Here is an 18,762-nt window from a genome sequence, read left to right on the forward strand (position 1 = left end):
GAGGTTGAATGGGTGGTGGATCGATAACTTCCGGCTCTGAGTCGGTACCGGAGTCATCACCCACTTCTATGGGTTCCTCGTCCTCTTCGGGATCATCTTCGATCCATCCTCCGTTGCCTTGGTTGGGAAAGTAGGGGTCGCCAGGGTGGTGAAATCCAGCCATTTGACTGTACGAGAAATAGGGTTATAAGAATGGAATAAAGTTGAAACATGCAAAACATGTAAGTTAAACTAGTTTAGATCGCAAATACTCCTATAGTATTTTAATTCTTGTGTTTGATTCTTGTAATGGTTTGGTAAGGTTTGACTTGTTGCTTACTACGATCATTCCTCGATATACGTTGGTCCAATCTCGGGCAAATACAGTTGACCACGCTATATTTGTCCAAAATCTGATTACATGTATCGAGTCTTAATCGTAGTGTCAACTTGTCTAAATACTTGTATAGTTCTATAACATGAAAATAATTTGTGGCATGCATGTAATTGTACTTAAATGAAGTATCAATTTAAGTTGAACGCAAAGCTGCTTAAGCGTAAAAAAAGAAAATTTGTTTTGTCAGAGAGTATTAGTCCCCTAAGCATTTATAGTTTGTATATCTTATGTGGTTCGATATACTTAGTTCACTATAAACATTGCTCTGATACCAATCTGTCACACCCCCAAACCTGAACGGCGGAAACGTTCGGGGGCGGATGACTTCATGTGGTAACGTAACAAATGAATACATAGTAAAGAAAGCAATACAACCATCATATATATAATTGAAAGTTTACATTTGTCAAAAGTTACATGTTCAAAACCAATTACAATATGATGTCAAAATACGAGATTAAACTGGCGCCGCAACATCCCTTCATCAAAAGCAAAATGAATACCTGAAATTTAATGATTTCCTAGGACATACAAGTAATTTTGAAAGAGTAGATCAGCATTTAAACTATTGAATTTCATAAGTATTTAAGTGACAATGTTTGAATGAAATGAAATGTTTTATCTTTGTTTGTTTGTGTTTAGAAAATGCTATATTTTCTACTAGTATAAAAGTAGCCTTCACTCAAGAACAATGTTTGTCTCCAAAATGTATGTAAGTGTAAAATAACCAATGAGTTTGAAAACCTTGTAAATCAATGCATTTTTAATACCCCTTGTGAGTTTTATAACCATACTATTGACTCGGAATGCCTATACACAACGTTCTTCAGGCGTTGGAATGTTATGACGTTTGTCACCCCAAACGGTGGACTACAGCTAATAGTCAGGGCGCGGGTTGTCAAGCCCGTATAGATCTATACACAAACACCATGCTCCCCATCCAAGGGATTCTAGTATATAATACAGGACTTGAAATGTGTACTCGAACGTACATGAAGTTAGTGTCTCACAAAACCATGGTATAAAAACAGATCTACTTGTTAAAATGTTACGTTTGTTCTTGTATACGAAAGTAAACTTCTTGAAATTCAGGTTTCTAGTACATAAGAGTTAGAAATTTGTTCGTAAAACTATACCTATTATAGTTTTCTAAAAGTGTGTCTTGTTTTTTTAGAAATACCTAGAAAAAGAATCACTTGTTTATGAAAGCATAGATTTTTGGTGTAGAGTCTAAGATAGACAAGAATAATCTAAGAAAAGTTTAGTTTATACATGCATTACAACAATTTATATTTCAAAAGATAGAATGCTATTTTAACATATATTATATATATATATATATATATATATATATATATATATATATATATATATATATATATATATATAAGTTCCTTAAAGGTTTATAAATCGCATGTGATTTGGATATATAACAGCATATAAAAGAGTTTCTTTATGTAACACACGATAATACTCGTGTGTTTTACTTGTAATCCCCCCCTTAAAAGCATATAAAAGCATTTAGAATATTTAAAAAGATTGATTAAGGGGTATGAAACTCACTTGAAAGTTTTGGAGATAGCGAGGTGGAAAACCGGGCAGAGTTTCGTCTCGGGAAACGGATTTTCCTCGGGATTCTCGGGAATCTCGGGAGTAAAATCGACCCTCGGGACTTGAGCGAAAAAGACCAGAGCTTCGGGTTTGAACGGACACGGAAAACGAGGCAAGATTGTGAGAGAGAGGAGAGAATTGAGCCCTTTTCTCGGAAGCCCTCGCATCCTATTTATAGGAAGGCTGAACTGCCTCGGTACGCGAGGCGTACGCTCGTACGCAGCGCATACGCGTACGTCATGCATGACCAAAGCCTCGACTGCCTTGGCTTCGGATGGGACGGGTCGCTGGGGAGGCGAGTCGGACGGGACAACAGGTCGGACGGGACAGTGGGTCGGACGGGTCGGCGCTTCGGACGGGTCGGACGGGTCGGATTCCTCGGATATGGCGACGTGGACGATCAGAGGCCAAGTCCCTCGGGTACGCTGGGCGTACAGGGGTACGCAGCGCGTACCTCGGATGAGGACGCTGACTCCCCTTCGGATAAGGTCCGAATTTTGATTTAAATAAATAATTAATTTATTTAATAAACTTCAAAAATTCATATCTTCTTCATACGAACTCCGTTTTCGATGGTCTTTATATCCACGCGTAGGTGAGACTACGCTCTACAACTTTCGTTTAGACTCCGTCAGCAAATTTCGAAATTATTTTTTTTTTATTATTTTTTTTTATAAACTCATCGTGTTTAAGGAATTTCTTTGAAAATTCATAACTTCTTTATCTGATGTCGGTTTTTTCCAGACTTTTTACCTCTGGAATACCATTGTCGAGACCTTCGATTCTCGTTTAGGTCATTCCGGCCAAAAGTCGCTCGATCTCCGTTTCGAGTTTTTAGCTGTCTGTTGCTAAGCCGAACTTGGAAAAATCATAACTTCGCTAAATGAAGTCGGATTTGGGCGTTCTTTTCACGTACGATCATGGTTCAAAGACATTTAAACATAGAAGGAAATTAAATAGAACTATTTGTACATTTTATTATAAAAGTAAATTTTATTACTCAAAAGTAGTTACAATACTTGACCCTATTTGGTCATTATAAAGAGTTGAAATATCGGGTTGTCACAACATAACACGTATTTCGTATAAAATACTTCATAATTATGCGTTAGAAGAAAGTAACTATACACTCACTTGATCAGAAGATGATCGGACAACACTACGACTTGCAGAAGTAGTAATCCTCAGCAGATCTGAAAGATCTTCACAAAAATCGAACTTCTCGCGGGCAGAGCTTCGGCTCAGGAACCGCACTTCTCGGGATCTTCGGGATTTTGTGAGTTGCCTCGGGGCTCGAGTATGATACCAGGGCTTCGGGATAATTCTGGCACGCAAAACAATGCAAAACGGGAGAGAGAAGAGAGAAAATGAACAAAAGAATCGGCTGCCCTCGGATCCTATTTATAGGAGGCTGGAGCCTCGAAGTACGCGGGGCGTACTGGTCCGAAAAACGTCACTGCTTACGTATCCGAAGCCACTTGCTGCGAGTGTCGACACCTTCGGTGTACGCGGGGCGTACACGAGTATGCGGGGCGTACCTCAGATCAGATTGCTGACTCCCCTTCGGATAATGCCTCCGAATTAAAGATTTAATTTAAATACAAAATATTTAATAAGCTTCGGAAATTCATATCTTCTTCATACGAACTCCATTTTCGACGTTCTTTATATCCACGCGAAGGTGAGACTATGGTCTACAACTTTCGTTTAGACTCCGTCGGCAAATTTTGAACTTATTTTTATTATTTATTTTTAATAGGCCGCGACAAAAAAAAAACTTCGTTATAAATTCATAACTTCTTCGTTTGACGTCCGTTCTCGCCTAACTTTTTATCGCTTCGATACCAACAACGAGACCTCCGATCCTCGTTTAGATTGCTTCGGCTAAAAACCGCTCGATCTCAAATCGAGTATTTCGGGCTGCACACCGCTAAGCCGAAACTTCGATAAATCATAACTTCCTCATACGAAGTCAGATTTGGGCGTTCTATATATATTCGGAAACCTCGTTTCAACTACTACAACATTAACCAAAGATATTAAGTTTATTTTACACTTAAATTTTGACGCTTATTTTTATTCTTAATTAATGAATCCACATAATTAAGCAATTAAGCACAAAACACACAATACTCAAATAATACAATCTTATTATTTCAAAACGGGTTACAAAGGTTAACCTAGACTATTACATTGCTAAAAATGGCAAGCCCGAAAACACAGGCGTTACAATGACTGTCCTATCATCAACACTCTCTACATCAAGAGGACATTCTTGCTCCCCTAGAGCTCCAGCAAATTTCTTGCTAAGCACAAGAGATACAAAAGATCGTGTAGCCCCTGAATTGAAAAATACCATGGCATAGATATCATTCACAAGGAACGATCCTAAAATAAAATACATAAACATAAGCAAAATTCAATATAAATAAAGGGGATAATGAGAAGATACATATTCATCACAACGTCGAGAGTTGTATGTGCCTCCTCTGCTGTCAGCTGAAATGCCATGCGTTCACTGCTGGCATATATGTCTGGCCCAGCCAGCCGTATGTAATCCTCAATGTCGCAGGAGCTGGTGCTAACACCAGTCCAACTGCAGAAAAGCTTGGACATTGGGCCCTCTCGTGGCCCCTCTAATTCCACTCAAAGTAAATCAGATCAGATAACCGGGTGATGGTGGTCGTAGCAATACAATTCCTACTGACATGACCAGTCCAATCGCACTTGAAGCAGCCAAAACCATCCACCCTGCATGTCCCCTCTTGCAACCTACCGCACTTTCCGCAACATCCTGGACCCTTTTGGCCCTTCCCTCTCGAATCTACCACCTTGGGCCTCTTTCTCGAACTCTCACCATTAGACACAAAATCTGGCTTCCTCTTTCTTTCCATCTCTAAGTCAATCACCTTTTCCCTAACTTTCGCTATCATGCTTTCTGGCGTCTTGCCGCTGGATCGGCTTACAAACTGCCATATATCTCTCCTCAACATCTCTTGGTATCAGGCCTTCTTCAGCTCCTCGTCCGCCACATACTGCGGAACTAGGAGTGCCCTCTCCCTTAACATAGTGGTGATCTCAGTCACCGACTCAGTAGTCTGACAGAGATCCTGAAACTCTGGAGCCAGTTGCTGCACCTCAATTATCGATGCATACTTGGCTCAGAATGTCACACACCGAAACCCAAGGCGGAAACGTTTCCGGGGCGGACACCACGTTGAGTATCAAATCCAATGTACATAGTAAGAGAACTAAACAACCATTACATTACATATAAAGATTGTACATTTGTTTTAAGGTATACAGTATTACAAGTGTGATACATATGTATATATATAAACAAAAGTAAGACGTGACTTCTACGCACTCCGTCTTCGCCAAAAGGATCATCGATACCTGTCAAAAACGGACCTGAGAATACAAGCAGTTTGAAAATCAGCATAAAGCTGGTGAGTTTATAAGCAGTTTTGTTTTCTGAATATGTAGTCGTTTCCTTTCTATTTCTGAAAAGTTATGCACCAAGAAAATCCCGTATTTTCTTAAAAGTTGGTTACTAATTCGAAATGTAATGTAAAGATGTACACTAAAAACATGGTTACTCTTGTGAGTTGTAAGGTTTAGTTATCTGGTTGTTACACGAATCTAGTTATGTACAATGTTTCCCCAGAAAAATCCCAAATTTTCCTGAAAGTTGATTACCAATCCAAAATGTGAAAGATGTATACTGAGAGCCTGATTGTCCTTGTGAAATGTATTAGTTTTAGCACGTATATAAAACTAATATGTACAAGTAAACTTAATACTTATTCATTATTACTATTAAGTAAATCTCTGTTATCCAAATTGCGAGTTCCATAACCATACAATAGACTAGATATGGAAATAGGTAGTCCACATCACCTTATGACTTTCGTCACCCTTGAACCTTTCGGTTTGGCTGTAGCTAGCAGCTAGGTGTGGGGTAGTCAGCCCCGTATAGATCTATAGACTCAAGTCACCCTCCCTATTTAAGAGATTCTGGTTACAGGTGTGGTCCTCCACTCACGTATCTCTGTGGAGTGTTCTCCGAGGACGTGTCTCCAATTTATAGGAATAACAAATTTACTAGTAATAATACAGAAAGATACTGTTACAAACAATGATCCTCCACTCGCGTATCTCTGAGGACTGTTACCGAGGACAAAACAGTGTACTAAGTTTCATGTTGAAAAATCAAATGTCATACTTTTAACTGATAAAATGTGGAAAACCATTTGTGAAATATAAAACATAATAGTTTATAACTTATTTCACAAATAATATGTTTACGTGTTCTGCATGATTCAAACGGTTATTTGTTATGAATATCAGTGTTAAAAGCATATGTAATATGAAACACAACACATGTAAAACAAGTTTTGAGTACAAGTATTCCTTGTACTTTGCTTGTATTCCCCCCCTGAAAACAGTGAAAAACATTGAAAAACAGTAGGGGTATGAACTCACCAGGCGAGAAAACGTGACGGATTGAATGCTAAGCGTCGGTTCGGGGCTTGATAACACGTGAGGTTCCTATGTAATATGAAATGGTATACAAATGTATCTACTTAGACTTTAACTCACTAATTAGATATGATTATACACTCCAAGACGCGAAAACACTTCAAATCAAGTGTTTGGAGTGACTCGGGTGACATCTACGGACGTGTGGGACTTTGGATATTGTGTTTACTCTTCAAGAGTAAACTCCTAATGGAGTTTTCGACCATTAGACCAACTCCACATGAGTTCACGGCCGTGAACTCATGTGTGAGGGTTTTATGGTGCTAAATGGTTAAATATTAGTTGGGAAATGTTGGTATGATTTAATCTAAGGCATAGGAATGAGTTTAACCATCAAAGAGACCACCAATAGGAGTTTACGGCCGTGAACTAGGAGTTTACGGCCGTAAGCTCCTAAGTATCCTTTCCTTTCATGCTTTGATGGCCCTATATTAATCATATGTGATTCAAAAAAAATTTACAAGCCTTAGAATGAATTTAGGGCATCCTTTGACTTGTGTATGTGAGTTTACAGCCCAAGAACCCATTCTTGGGGGGTTTACAGTTGTGAACTCTCAAAGGAAGGGTTTTCATCATGTTTATGGCCCCTAAATCGATTGTAGTTGATTCTAGGATTTAATCCAAGGCTATTGGTGTGTTTAAGTGGCATTTAAACACTTGGAAATGAGTTTAGTCCCCATGAATATGAGTTTACGGCCCAAGCATGTTCTTGATAGTCCAATAAGTCATATCTAAGCCCCAAGGATGATTTGGAAGGGTTTTAAGGCTTAAAACCCCCTTTATGTGTGTTTATGACCCAAGCATGTTCCAGGGCCGTAAACACATGAACATGGTCCTAAATCATAGTTTAAACTCGGATTTGTAAGCTAAAAAGGTTGATCAACAAGTTAGGGTGATTACCTTGATGTTTTGGAGCATGAAATTGGATGATTTTTGGACCTTAAGTTGGATTTAGGAGAGAGGTTAGAGAGAGAGTAGTGAGAGAGAGAAAAATCTTCAAATGGAAGCCTACTCCCCTTTAAATATGTTCCAAGTTCGGGACACAGTGGAATTCTACCCGATACCGACGTTAGACGTGGCTTTTGGTCGCACCCAATTAAGTTGCCGTAACCCGATATGGTCGATTCTAAAAATATTCCGATCACTAGAATGGGGTGTTCATATGAGTTTTAAACGTGTTAGGACACCCATTACGTCATAATAGAAATCCACAATTATGACTTAATTTAATGACGTAAACGGAAACGAAATTGAAAACGACGAATGTATTAATGAAATGGGTTACAAATAATGGAACGACCTTCGGGTTCTCACATTATCCCCCCGTTAGAGGGAATTTCGTCCCGAAATTCAGAATTAAGATACAAATCATGGATTCGAAAAGAGATGCAGATACTTCTGTTTCATCGAGTCTTCACGCTCCCAAGTGAATTCAGGCACCTGTTTGGCACTCCAGCAAACCTTCACTATCAGGATGCGACTTTGTTCCGTGCGTTTGATCTCTCGATCCATGATTTCGATTGGTTCTTCCATGAAGTTCAAGTTTACGTTGATCTGGATCTCTTCTAAGGGAATCACTAGGGTTTCATCGGATAAGCACTTCTTGAGATTTGAGACATGAAAGACGGGATGAATATTACTGAGCTCGTGGGGTAATCGAAGTTTATAGGCTACCGGACCGATCCTGGCGAGGATCTCGAAGGGTCCAATGTACATCAGATTAAGTTTCCCACGCTTTCCGAAGCGTACCATGCCTTTCCAGGGCGAGACCTTTAACATGACACGATCTCCTACATGGTTTGGAAATTACTCCAGGTCAACAAATCAATAGCATCACCCCCCATAGCTTGCCATACCTCCTCCCACTAATCAGGTGCCCTGTCTTTCAGGAGGCAAGATGCTAATCTTACCTTGTCCCTTTTGGGACAACGTCTAATACGATAGGTGTTGGAAACATCTGCCAACCATCTGTTGCTTGCAATGGGGTCCCTAGCCCCATGATATTTTGGCGCTCCATATGCCCAAAATGCTCTGAAGGTTAGAGAGCACGTCCTGATCAATGCCACAATCTCAATGCAAAAGGCACTCAATATCTCATCAAGAATCTCCAAAATGCACTCCTTGACTGTGCTAAAGATCATAGGAGTCTGATCCAAGATATTGCACGCAATCTCAGATAAGCTGAACTCCCTCATCTGGTCCTCAAGCTGCCCGGCTCTAGAACCCGAGGCTGAACCTTCCCTGACACTGGAAATGCCCAGTGGCCTGCCTCACAATACCACCATACTGAAAATAGACCATAATGCGCATACTGGGGAAATCATATGTACACAAGATTTCGAGGTTCATTGCATCCCTTATTGAATCTAGTATGGCTCCTCTACTTCCAGTTGTATGGGCCCATACTACCTTCCACATCTATCCATACTTTCCTCAAGAAATGCATTAACTCAGCCAAATTGCTCTTCGGACCACTCGTGTCCATCGCTCACAGTACTAAAACTCGTCCTAGGTTTTCCATGGGCAACTCCACACCACTATCCGCCATCAGCTGTAGAAGGAACTCTTGCTAACCTCTTATTTCGTTCTCACAAATACAATTACATATTACAAAAACTTGATAATTCTTAGAATTAGAGGTCTCTCCCTACAACGGTTGGACTCAAACAAGATTTATGCAATAGAGGTAAAGCTAACCTTCTGAAATTATTTATTTTTCATAATATATATAACTTAGCACATTCGCTTACTAACTAGTTGAGATTAGAAAGAACTCCCAAAAGCACAAAGCAAGTAGCATTCGAGCATCAAGTACCCAGAAGAGAGCATAACCTAATCAGGTCATCGTATCACTGATTGATCAATACTTGCATGCAATTCTATAAGCTTAAAAGAAGGCATACAAAGGCATCCCTCCTAGATCCTTAGCCCTAATATAAAATGCCATTTATAGATTTACAATTCGAAACATATCACAACATATATGGGGATTTTCGGATAACTTACTTGAGCTCGGCTGACGGCACGCACCACAAGAATTCCTCTTTTAGAAATCTTTTTTTTTAAAAAAAATTATTTTCAAAATTTCTACCAAGTCCTTAGTTCTAGTTCAGACACACACGAGATGTGACAACCCGAAATTTCCATTCCGTACGAACATTATCAAGTCAATAGAAGTTATAACAGTCACAGTAAATTTTCAGACTTTTCCGTATAAGTTTGAGTATTTCAGGGTTTGCACCTAAGGAGATATCAGGAGAGTGGATGCACTAGGGTTTTGTGCAACTCTGTTATTCCAAAACTCTATTATATTAGAGTTCATTTCGGGAATAAAATATTTTCTGCCAAAAATCCCAAGACTATATATAGAATTCTGAACCATATTCATTCACTATTTACATTTCCAACTAGAGAAAAGCCATTTTCTCTCTCACGGATCTTCGGGTTTTCATCCCAAATCGTGAGTACCTCTCTCTACTTGTATTATATAGCTAGTAATGTGCTTGATAACATCGATTTCATAACAAAACAACTAGATTCGAGAGTTTACCGCCCAAGAACACCTTGGGGAGTAAACTCTTAAAATGATGCCTAGTCCTTCCCCCGTGATATGTAACTACCTTAGGCTTGTATGCTAGTGTGTATGAGACTAAAAATCACCCATGAACACCAAGATTTAGGTGTTCACGATGTCACACCCCAAAACCGGAACGGCGGAAACGTTTTGGGGTGGATGACGTCATGTCAAGTATCACAACATATGCAGTATAGTAATCAAAGTACAACAACCAATGCATTAATAGTAATAGTTTTACATGGTTTACATTACATAGAAACATCAAAGTAATACAAGTAATAATATAGGTGTAGCTTGGTACTAAACTAACTTCATCCAAATGCTCCTGGAATGTACCTGTCTATTGCTGACCTAAGAATACAAGTTATTTGAAAGCGAGTATCAGCATTTTTACAAATGCTGGTGAGTTCATAAGTATTTAGTGTCATTTGTGTAAGTTCAAAATAACTTTATAAAAGTAGTAGTTTTAAAGTCTATAGTGTATTAGGGGCCTTTCTAGAAAATCCTATATTTTCTAATTAAAAGCAGTCTTCTACCAAGATTGGACAGTGTTATGTTGTAAAAAGTAGTTTTCCCTTAAACACTATCATTATCAAAATACGGTGTTTGACTTTAAAGAAAGTAGGAGAATATAAGGGGAAATAATATATGCCTCAGTACATCCAAACCACCATCTACAGGTGAGTTCATACCCCTTAACCAATGTTTAAATGATTTTAAATGCTTTCATAGGGGGGAATACAAGTAGAAAACAACATGTTATCAAATCTTTCATATGTATTTATAACTGTGTTTTCATCCAGCAGATTTCACATACTACAAAATGTGATGCATGAAATGGTTTTCTATCTTAAAAATACTTTGTTATCAAATGTATTACTTTTGAAATGTTTATTAAAATGACATCAAGTCATTGTTACTTATTGTTCAAAACTCTTAGATGTTTTACAAAACGATTTTTAACCTACTTGAAGAACCAATTACCTTCCAGTTAACTATTATAGGGATAGTTAGAAGATACAAAACATTATTCCTATTATAAGGAATGACATCAGAGTCAGTTCATTCATGAGTCTATACAATACATTACATGAGTACCTTACATGATTACATTACATGAGTACCTTACATAAATACATTACATGAGTACCTTACATGAATACATTACATGAGTACCTTACATGAATACATTACATGAGTACCTTGCATGAATACACTTATTGCACGGTTCAGAGAGCACTTGTGTATTACATGAGTACCTTTACATACATACATTTTCCTGTATATATTTGCATGGATACTTGTACCTCGATTCATTAGGATGATTTAATAGTACCTTCTGTGTAAATTGTCCTTCCTATCCCAGTTCAACAGGATATTTACACGGGACTAACCATTCTGAATCCCAGTTGTTAGCACCAGTGGTTAATGAACATCTACGGATGCCTACAGTTATTACTTATACTAGGAGTACCTCTACGGGACTAACCATTCCTCGGGCCTACTGTTCGCTACAGAGGTCGATGAGCATCTACGGATCCCTATGGTTAATACTTATATTAGGAGTACCTTAATGGGACTAACCCTTCCTCCCCCCTGCTATAGCTACAGAGGACAATTGAACAATCTACGGATGTTCGAAGGCTATACATTTCGCTAATCACGATGTCGTGTTAATCCTCGTACAAAAGGATAACAATTACATTAGTACATTTTTCCTATTAGTTTATTTGGTGATACATTCACATAAACGAGGAGTTAGACTAAGTACTTTAAGTACTAGTCACTAGAAAGGAAAAACTATCATTTTACTTACAAAACATTCGGGTCTTGGTAGAAGACTACATCTCATACTAGTAGGAAATAAGGGATTTTCTAGGGTTTTTCATTACTTACATCAACTGTTTCATTTAAAGATTTACAGGGCATTCATAACAGTTTCCCCAAAACAAGACAATGACACTTAATTACTTATGAATTCACCAGCTTTAGGCTGATACTCGCTTTCAAAATAACTTGTATTCTCAGGTCACCAATAGACAGGTACGATGGCCATGTTTTAAGAAGACGGAGAACAAACAAGACTCGTCTTTTATTTTGATTGTATTTTTGGTGTCCTATTACATTGAAAGAACACACATGTATTAAAACTTTACTTTTAATGCAATGGATGATGTTGTTTCTTGTTTACTACTTTACATTGTTTACGATACTGTACATGACGTCCTCCACCCCGGAACATTTCCGCCGTTCTTGGTTTTGGGGTGTGACAGATTGGTATCAGAGCATTGTTTATAGTGAATATAGTATATCAACCCATAAAAGACATACTAACTATAAATACATTGGGATTAACACACTCTTTCTAAGAGTTATACTTTTAAATAATAAAATATTTAAGTAAGTATATGTGCCTGCATTCATGCTAAAATCAGTGTCACAATGACCAGAACAAAAGTGTTATGATTGTTGAATATCACAAGTAAGCCTGGGGATATATGGTCAGTCTTGGGAATGGCATAGCCTCATCAGCTATGCTGGTCCAAGGAGTGATTAGCATATGCCCAAGAATGGTTGTGATGTGGCAACAAGGCTAAAAACATACCAACACAACCATAAAGTAATACCATAGGGGTATTTAGTCTTACTGTAAATATCTTAGTCAGTTCGTCTATTTTAGCTATTTCTTATATCCCTTTTCTTGCATAGATTTTAATGGCTGGATTTCACCACGGCGATCCGTACTTCCCAAACCAAGGCAACGCTGGATGACTAGAGGAAGAACCATAAGATGATCACCCAATCCCTTTGGATGATCACCATGTTGAATGTTTTTCCGATAGTTCTGACTCGGAGCCTTAAGTCAACAACCTACCCCCAGCTGGTCAAAACCCAAACCTGAACCCCCGTCCCGCATTTCAAGGACCCACACCCCTGTGGGCCACTAACTTGAATAGATGGAGTCAGGAACAAGGTCAACCCATTCCCTACAACGGAGACAAAAGTTTCTACAACCTCACTGAAGGTGGTTCTGCTGACATGGTCCTACCCATCATGGTTCGTAGGATTTCTCGGAACACGATAATGGGTCAATCAACCGTCAATCGAGTCTTGGAGATTGATGCCAACTTTTGCATAACACTGTCTGTATTCACTAACTAGAGTCTGCTCATGAAAGGACTCTGGTCCACAAAGCAGCTCTGCAAAGGGAACTTGCTGAAACTCAAGCTGAAGTTAGGGAACTTTGAGCTCAACAAGTGAGAGCTGACAGGCGTATGAGGGACATGGAACATCTACTGTCAGGATCAAGAACTCATGCTAGCAGTTCTCGTCGCCAATAGAATCTCGATGACTCATCTTTTCGATATAACCTAGTTTATGTAAAAACTTCGGTATAATTTCCTATCTTTGTAAATCTTAGGCCTGCTAGGTCTTGATCTATTCATAGTTCTGTCAAAATTTTCCTATCTTGGTTGATGTAAGGCCTACTTCTAGGCCATTTTTCCCGAACTTATTATATCTGTAATCCCCGTATTATTGACAGATATCTAATCATATGGAAATTATTATTCTAATGTCATCATCTTCATTTAGTTACGCTATTCATTACGTTTTTGGACTATGGGGAATTAGTCCATGTGACACATTTATCATTCAGTTATACTTATCCATGTCGTCATCTTTTAAATGTATAGTTAAAGATGCCGCCACGCAGAAATCCCAGACGTAACCCAATCAACGAAACACCGATACCACCACCTCCACCACCACCTCAACCTCCTCAATCGCCTCCTCCCTTCGATGCCACTATGTTCTAGGCAGCTTTCACAGCAGCAGTTGCAGCTACTGTGTCAGCCATCAACGCCCCTGTCCCTAGTGGATCGGGAACAGGTGTACTTCCCTCGAACCAAGGCAAAAGCCATGGACACCCTTGGGAATGCACCTATAAGGACTTCACGAACGCCAAGCGCTGCAGCTTCAATGGTACTGGTGAGGTTATGGTGTTAAGGCAATGGATTGAAAAGATGGAATCTGTCACTGAAATATGTGCTTGCCAGGAGGGCAACAAGGTCAAGCTCACAGCTTGTACCTTCTCTGACAGAGCATTAACATGGTGGAACGGCCATGTTAAGTAGCTGACGTTAGTGGTGGCATATTCCATCAGCTGGGAACACTTGAAGGACATGCTGATGAGAGAGTATTGTCCTCGAGGTGAAGTGCAAAAACTCAAGCAGGAACTCTGGGGTCTGCAAATGGTTGGATCCGACATATCAACCTACACAAATAGGTTATGTGATCTGGCAATCCTATGCCCTGACATGGTTGCTCTCGAGAGCAAGAAAATAAAGAGATACATATGGGGACTGTCACCCCAGATCCAGTCAAGTATGTTAGCTTCCAAGCCTGTCACTTTTGATAGTGCCAAGGAGCTGGCACAATCTCTCATCGATCATAGGAAACCTCAGAACCCAACAATCCCTGCACCTGTACCATAAAAGGTCAACGACAACAAGAAGGGGTGGAACAAGAGGAAGAGGGGGGCTTCGCAAGAATCCTCGAAGAGACAACAACTTGTGGCAATCAATGCCACCACGGTAACTCCCGTTGTCTCTGCGAACCCCTTACTAGCAAGAACTTATGCTGGAACTCTCCCGAAGCGCAACAAATGCAGCTTCCACCACCACGGACCTTGCAAGGAGATGCAGTGCTCTAACTGCAACAGGAAGGGGCATACAACCCGTTTCTGCAAGACTCCAACAGCTCAGGCCGCCCAGGTTCCTAACGCCGGTATGGGCCAAGCTTTCTACGGATGTGGCGAAGTGGGCCACTACAAGAGGAACTGCCCTAAAGCGGGGATGGCTGGAGGAGTTGGAAGAGTTATGGCCTTGGGCCACGAGGAAGCGGTAGCTGATCCTACGATAGTTACTGGTACGTTTCTCCTTGATAACTCATATGCTTGCATACTTTTCGACAGTGGAGCAGAGAAAAGTTTCGTCAGTCACAAATTTGCACACATGCTTAAACAAAAATCATGTGCATTAGATAATTCATTCACGGTAGAAATGGCTAACGGGAAAATAGACAGTACTAACTGCATATACGTAGGTTGTACCTTAACTTTAGATGGCCATACTTTCAAGATAGACCTCATGCCGGTCCCAATTAAATGTTTCGACGTTATCATCACCATGGATTGGTTGACTCTTCTTTGCGCCGATATCATGTGCTTTGAAAAAGCAGTTCGTCTTAACCTTCCTAACAATGAAACCTTAGTTATCTATGGCGACAAACCTAGTACGAGCCTTCGCATCATTTCGTGCATTCAAGCCCAGAAGTGCTTGCGAAAGGAATATCATGCATTCCTCGCACACGTCATCGATACAAGTAAAGAAATGACAGACATTCAGAACATCCCAGAAGTACGCGACTTTCCTGACATCTTCCCAGAAGAACTTCCCGGTTTACGACCACAACGCCAAGTCGAGTTCAGAATCGACTTAGTGCCAGGAGCTACTCCAGTAGCCAAATCTCCTTATCGTCTGGCACCGGCCGAGATGCAGGAACTTTCCAGTCAGGTTAACAAACTTCTCAAGAATGGATTCATTCGACCAAGCTTCTCACCTTGGGGAGCACCGGTCTTGTTCGTCAAGAAGAAAGATGGATCGTTTCGCATGTGCATCGACTATAGAGAACTCAACAAACTTACCATTAAAAATCGTTATCCTTTGCCCCACATTGACGATTTATTTGATCAACTTCAAGGAGCCAACTACTTCTTGAAGATAGATCTACAATCCGGATATCACCAACTATGAGTCTTAGAGGAGGATGTTCCCAAGACAGCCTTCCGAACTCGTTATGGACACTACGAGTTTGTGGTGATGTCGTTCAGATTAAGTAACGCGCCCGCGGTATTCATGGACCTGATGAATAGGGTGTATCGTCCTTACTTGGATCAGTTCGTCATTGTTTTCACTGACGACATACTTATCTACTCTCGAAGTAAGGAGGAACATAGTCAATATCTCCGTAGGGTCTTAGAAACATTACGAGCGGAGAAGCTCTATGCGAAGTTCTCCAAGTGCAAATTTTGGATCCGACGAGTCGAATTCTTGGGCGATGTTGTTAGCGAAGAGGGAATACACGTGGACCCTTCCAAAATCAAGGCCATTGAGAACTGGTCAGCACCGAAAACACCTACAGAAATTCGTCACTTTCTAGGTCTCGCTGGCTACTATCGCAGGTTCATTCAGAACTTCTCACGCATAGTGAAACCCCTTACAACCCTGACCCAGAAAGGCGTGGCCTTTGACTGGGATGAGAAATAGGAAAGAGCATTCCAAACGCTCAAACAAGCCTTGTGCACCGCACCAATAGTATCCTTACCCGAAGGGATAGAAGACTTCATTGTCTATTGCGATGCATCCAATCAAGGACTCGGATGTGTTCTGATGCAGCGAGGTAAAGTCATAGCCTATGCCTCGAGACAGCTGAAGACACATGAGGTTAACTACACCACCCATGATCTTGAGCTAGGAGCAGTCGTATTTGCTCTGAAGTTCTGGAGACACTACCTGTATGGTACAAAAAGCACGATCTTTACAGACCACTAGAGTCTACAACACATCTTCGACCAGAAAGAGCTCAACATGAGACAACGACTATGGGTCGAGCTACTCAGTGATTAAGAGTGAAAAATTCGTTATCATCCAAGAAAAGCCAATGTAGTAGCCGACGCCCTGAGTCGGAAAGAATATACTGGTCGTAGAGTCAAATCTTTGACTCTAACTATCCATTCACACTTGTCCACGCAAATTAAGGAGGCTCAACTCGACGCTTTGAAACCTGCAAAGGTGGCAGGTGAATCCCTTAGAGGGATGGATAAGAACTTGGAAGTCAAGGATGGCGGAGCCTTATACCTCAAGGATCGGATCTGGACACCGAAACACGGTGGCTTCAGAGTCTTGGTCAAGACCGAAGCTCACAACACTCGTTATTCCGTCCACCCAGGTTCACATAAGATGTATCTGGATCTTAAAAAGTTATACTGGTGGCCTAACATGAAAGCAGATATTGCTACCTTCGTAAGTAAGTGCCTTACTTGCGCGAAGGTGAAGGTCGAATACCAGAAACCCTCCGGTCTTCTACAACAACCGGAGATACCAGAATGGAAGTGGGAGCAGATCACTATGGACTTCATAAACAAGTTGCCCAACACGACGGGTGGACTTGATTCCATATGGGTCATCATCGATAGACTGACCAAGTCTGCACACTTCTTGCCAGTCAAGGAAACAGACAAGATGGAGAAACTTACACGAACATACATTAGGGAGTTTGTAAGACTGCACGGTGTTCCCATATCCATTATCTCAGATAGAGATAGTAGATTCACTTCGAGGTTCTAGCAGTCATTACAAAGTTCTCTAGGAACTAGGCTGGGCATGAGTACAGCCTACCATCCACAGACCGACGGACAAAGTGAGAGAACTATCCAAACCTTAGAAGATATGTTGCGAGCCTGTGTGATTGACTTTGGGAAAGCTTGGGATATCCATTTACCCCTTGTAAAATTTTCCTACAACAATAGTTATCACACGAGCATAAAGGCAGCTCCATTCGAGGCCCTCTATGGCCAAAAGTGCAGACCCCCTCTATGTTGGGCTGAGGTGGGTGATACCTAGTTAGCTAAGGGACGAGTACCCGAAAGCACTCTCACGGGTCCGAAAATCATTCGGGAAACGACAGAAAAGATCGTTCAAATTCATGAAAGATTGAAAGCCTCTAGAGACCGACAGAAAACCTACGCTGACAAGCGAAGGAAACCGTTAGAATTCTAGGTGGGCGACCGAGTTCTACTGAAGGTCTCACCCTGGAAGGGCTTGATACGCTTCGGAAAGCGTGGGAAGCTCAATCCAAGATACATAGGGCCTTTCGAGATTATCACAAGAATCGGCCCTGTAGCTTACAAACTCAATCTACCGCGTGAACTTAGTAATGTACATTTTACCTTCCACGTGTCGAACTTGAAAAAGTGTTTGTCCGACGAGACTCTTCTTATTCCACTCGACGAGATCGAGATCAACGAGAGCCTCAACTTCGTGGAGGAACCTGTAGAGATCATGGACCGAGAGGTCAATCAGACAAAGCAGAGCCGTATCCCGATAGTGAAGGTTCGCTGGAACGCAAAACGGGGACCTGAATTCACATGGGAACGAGAGGAGCAGATGAAACGAAAATATCATCATCTTTTTCCTTAGTTACCAGTAAATACTTTTCATGCTTAAATTTTAATTTCGGGACAAAATTCCTTCTAACGGGGGGATGATGAGAAAACCCCAAATTTCCATTATGTACGAACATTATCTAGTCAATAGAAGTTATAACAGTAACAGTAAATTTTCAGACTTTTCCGTATAAGTTTGAGTATTTCAGGGTTTGCACTTAAGGAGATATCAGGAGAGTGGATGCACTAGGGTTTTATGCAACTCTGTTATTCCAAAACTCTATTATATTAGAGTTCATTTCGGGAATAAAATATTTTCTGCCAAAAATCCCAAGAATATATATAGAATTCTGAACCATATTCATTCACTATTTACATTTCCAACTAGAGAAAAGCCATTTTCTCTCTCACGGATCTTCGGGTTTTCAT

The sequence above is a fragment of the Lactuca serriola genome, chromosome 5, assembly GCF_051521515.1.
Source record: "Lactuca serriola cultivar US96UC23 chromosome 5, Lser_US96UC23_V15, whole genome shotgun sequence".
NCBI lineage: Eukaryota > Viridiplantae > Streptophyta > Magnoliopsida > Asterales > Asteraceae > Lactuca > Lactuca serriola.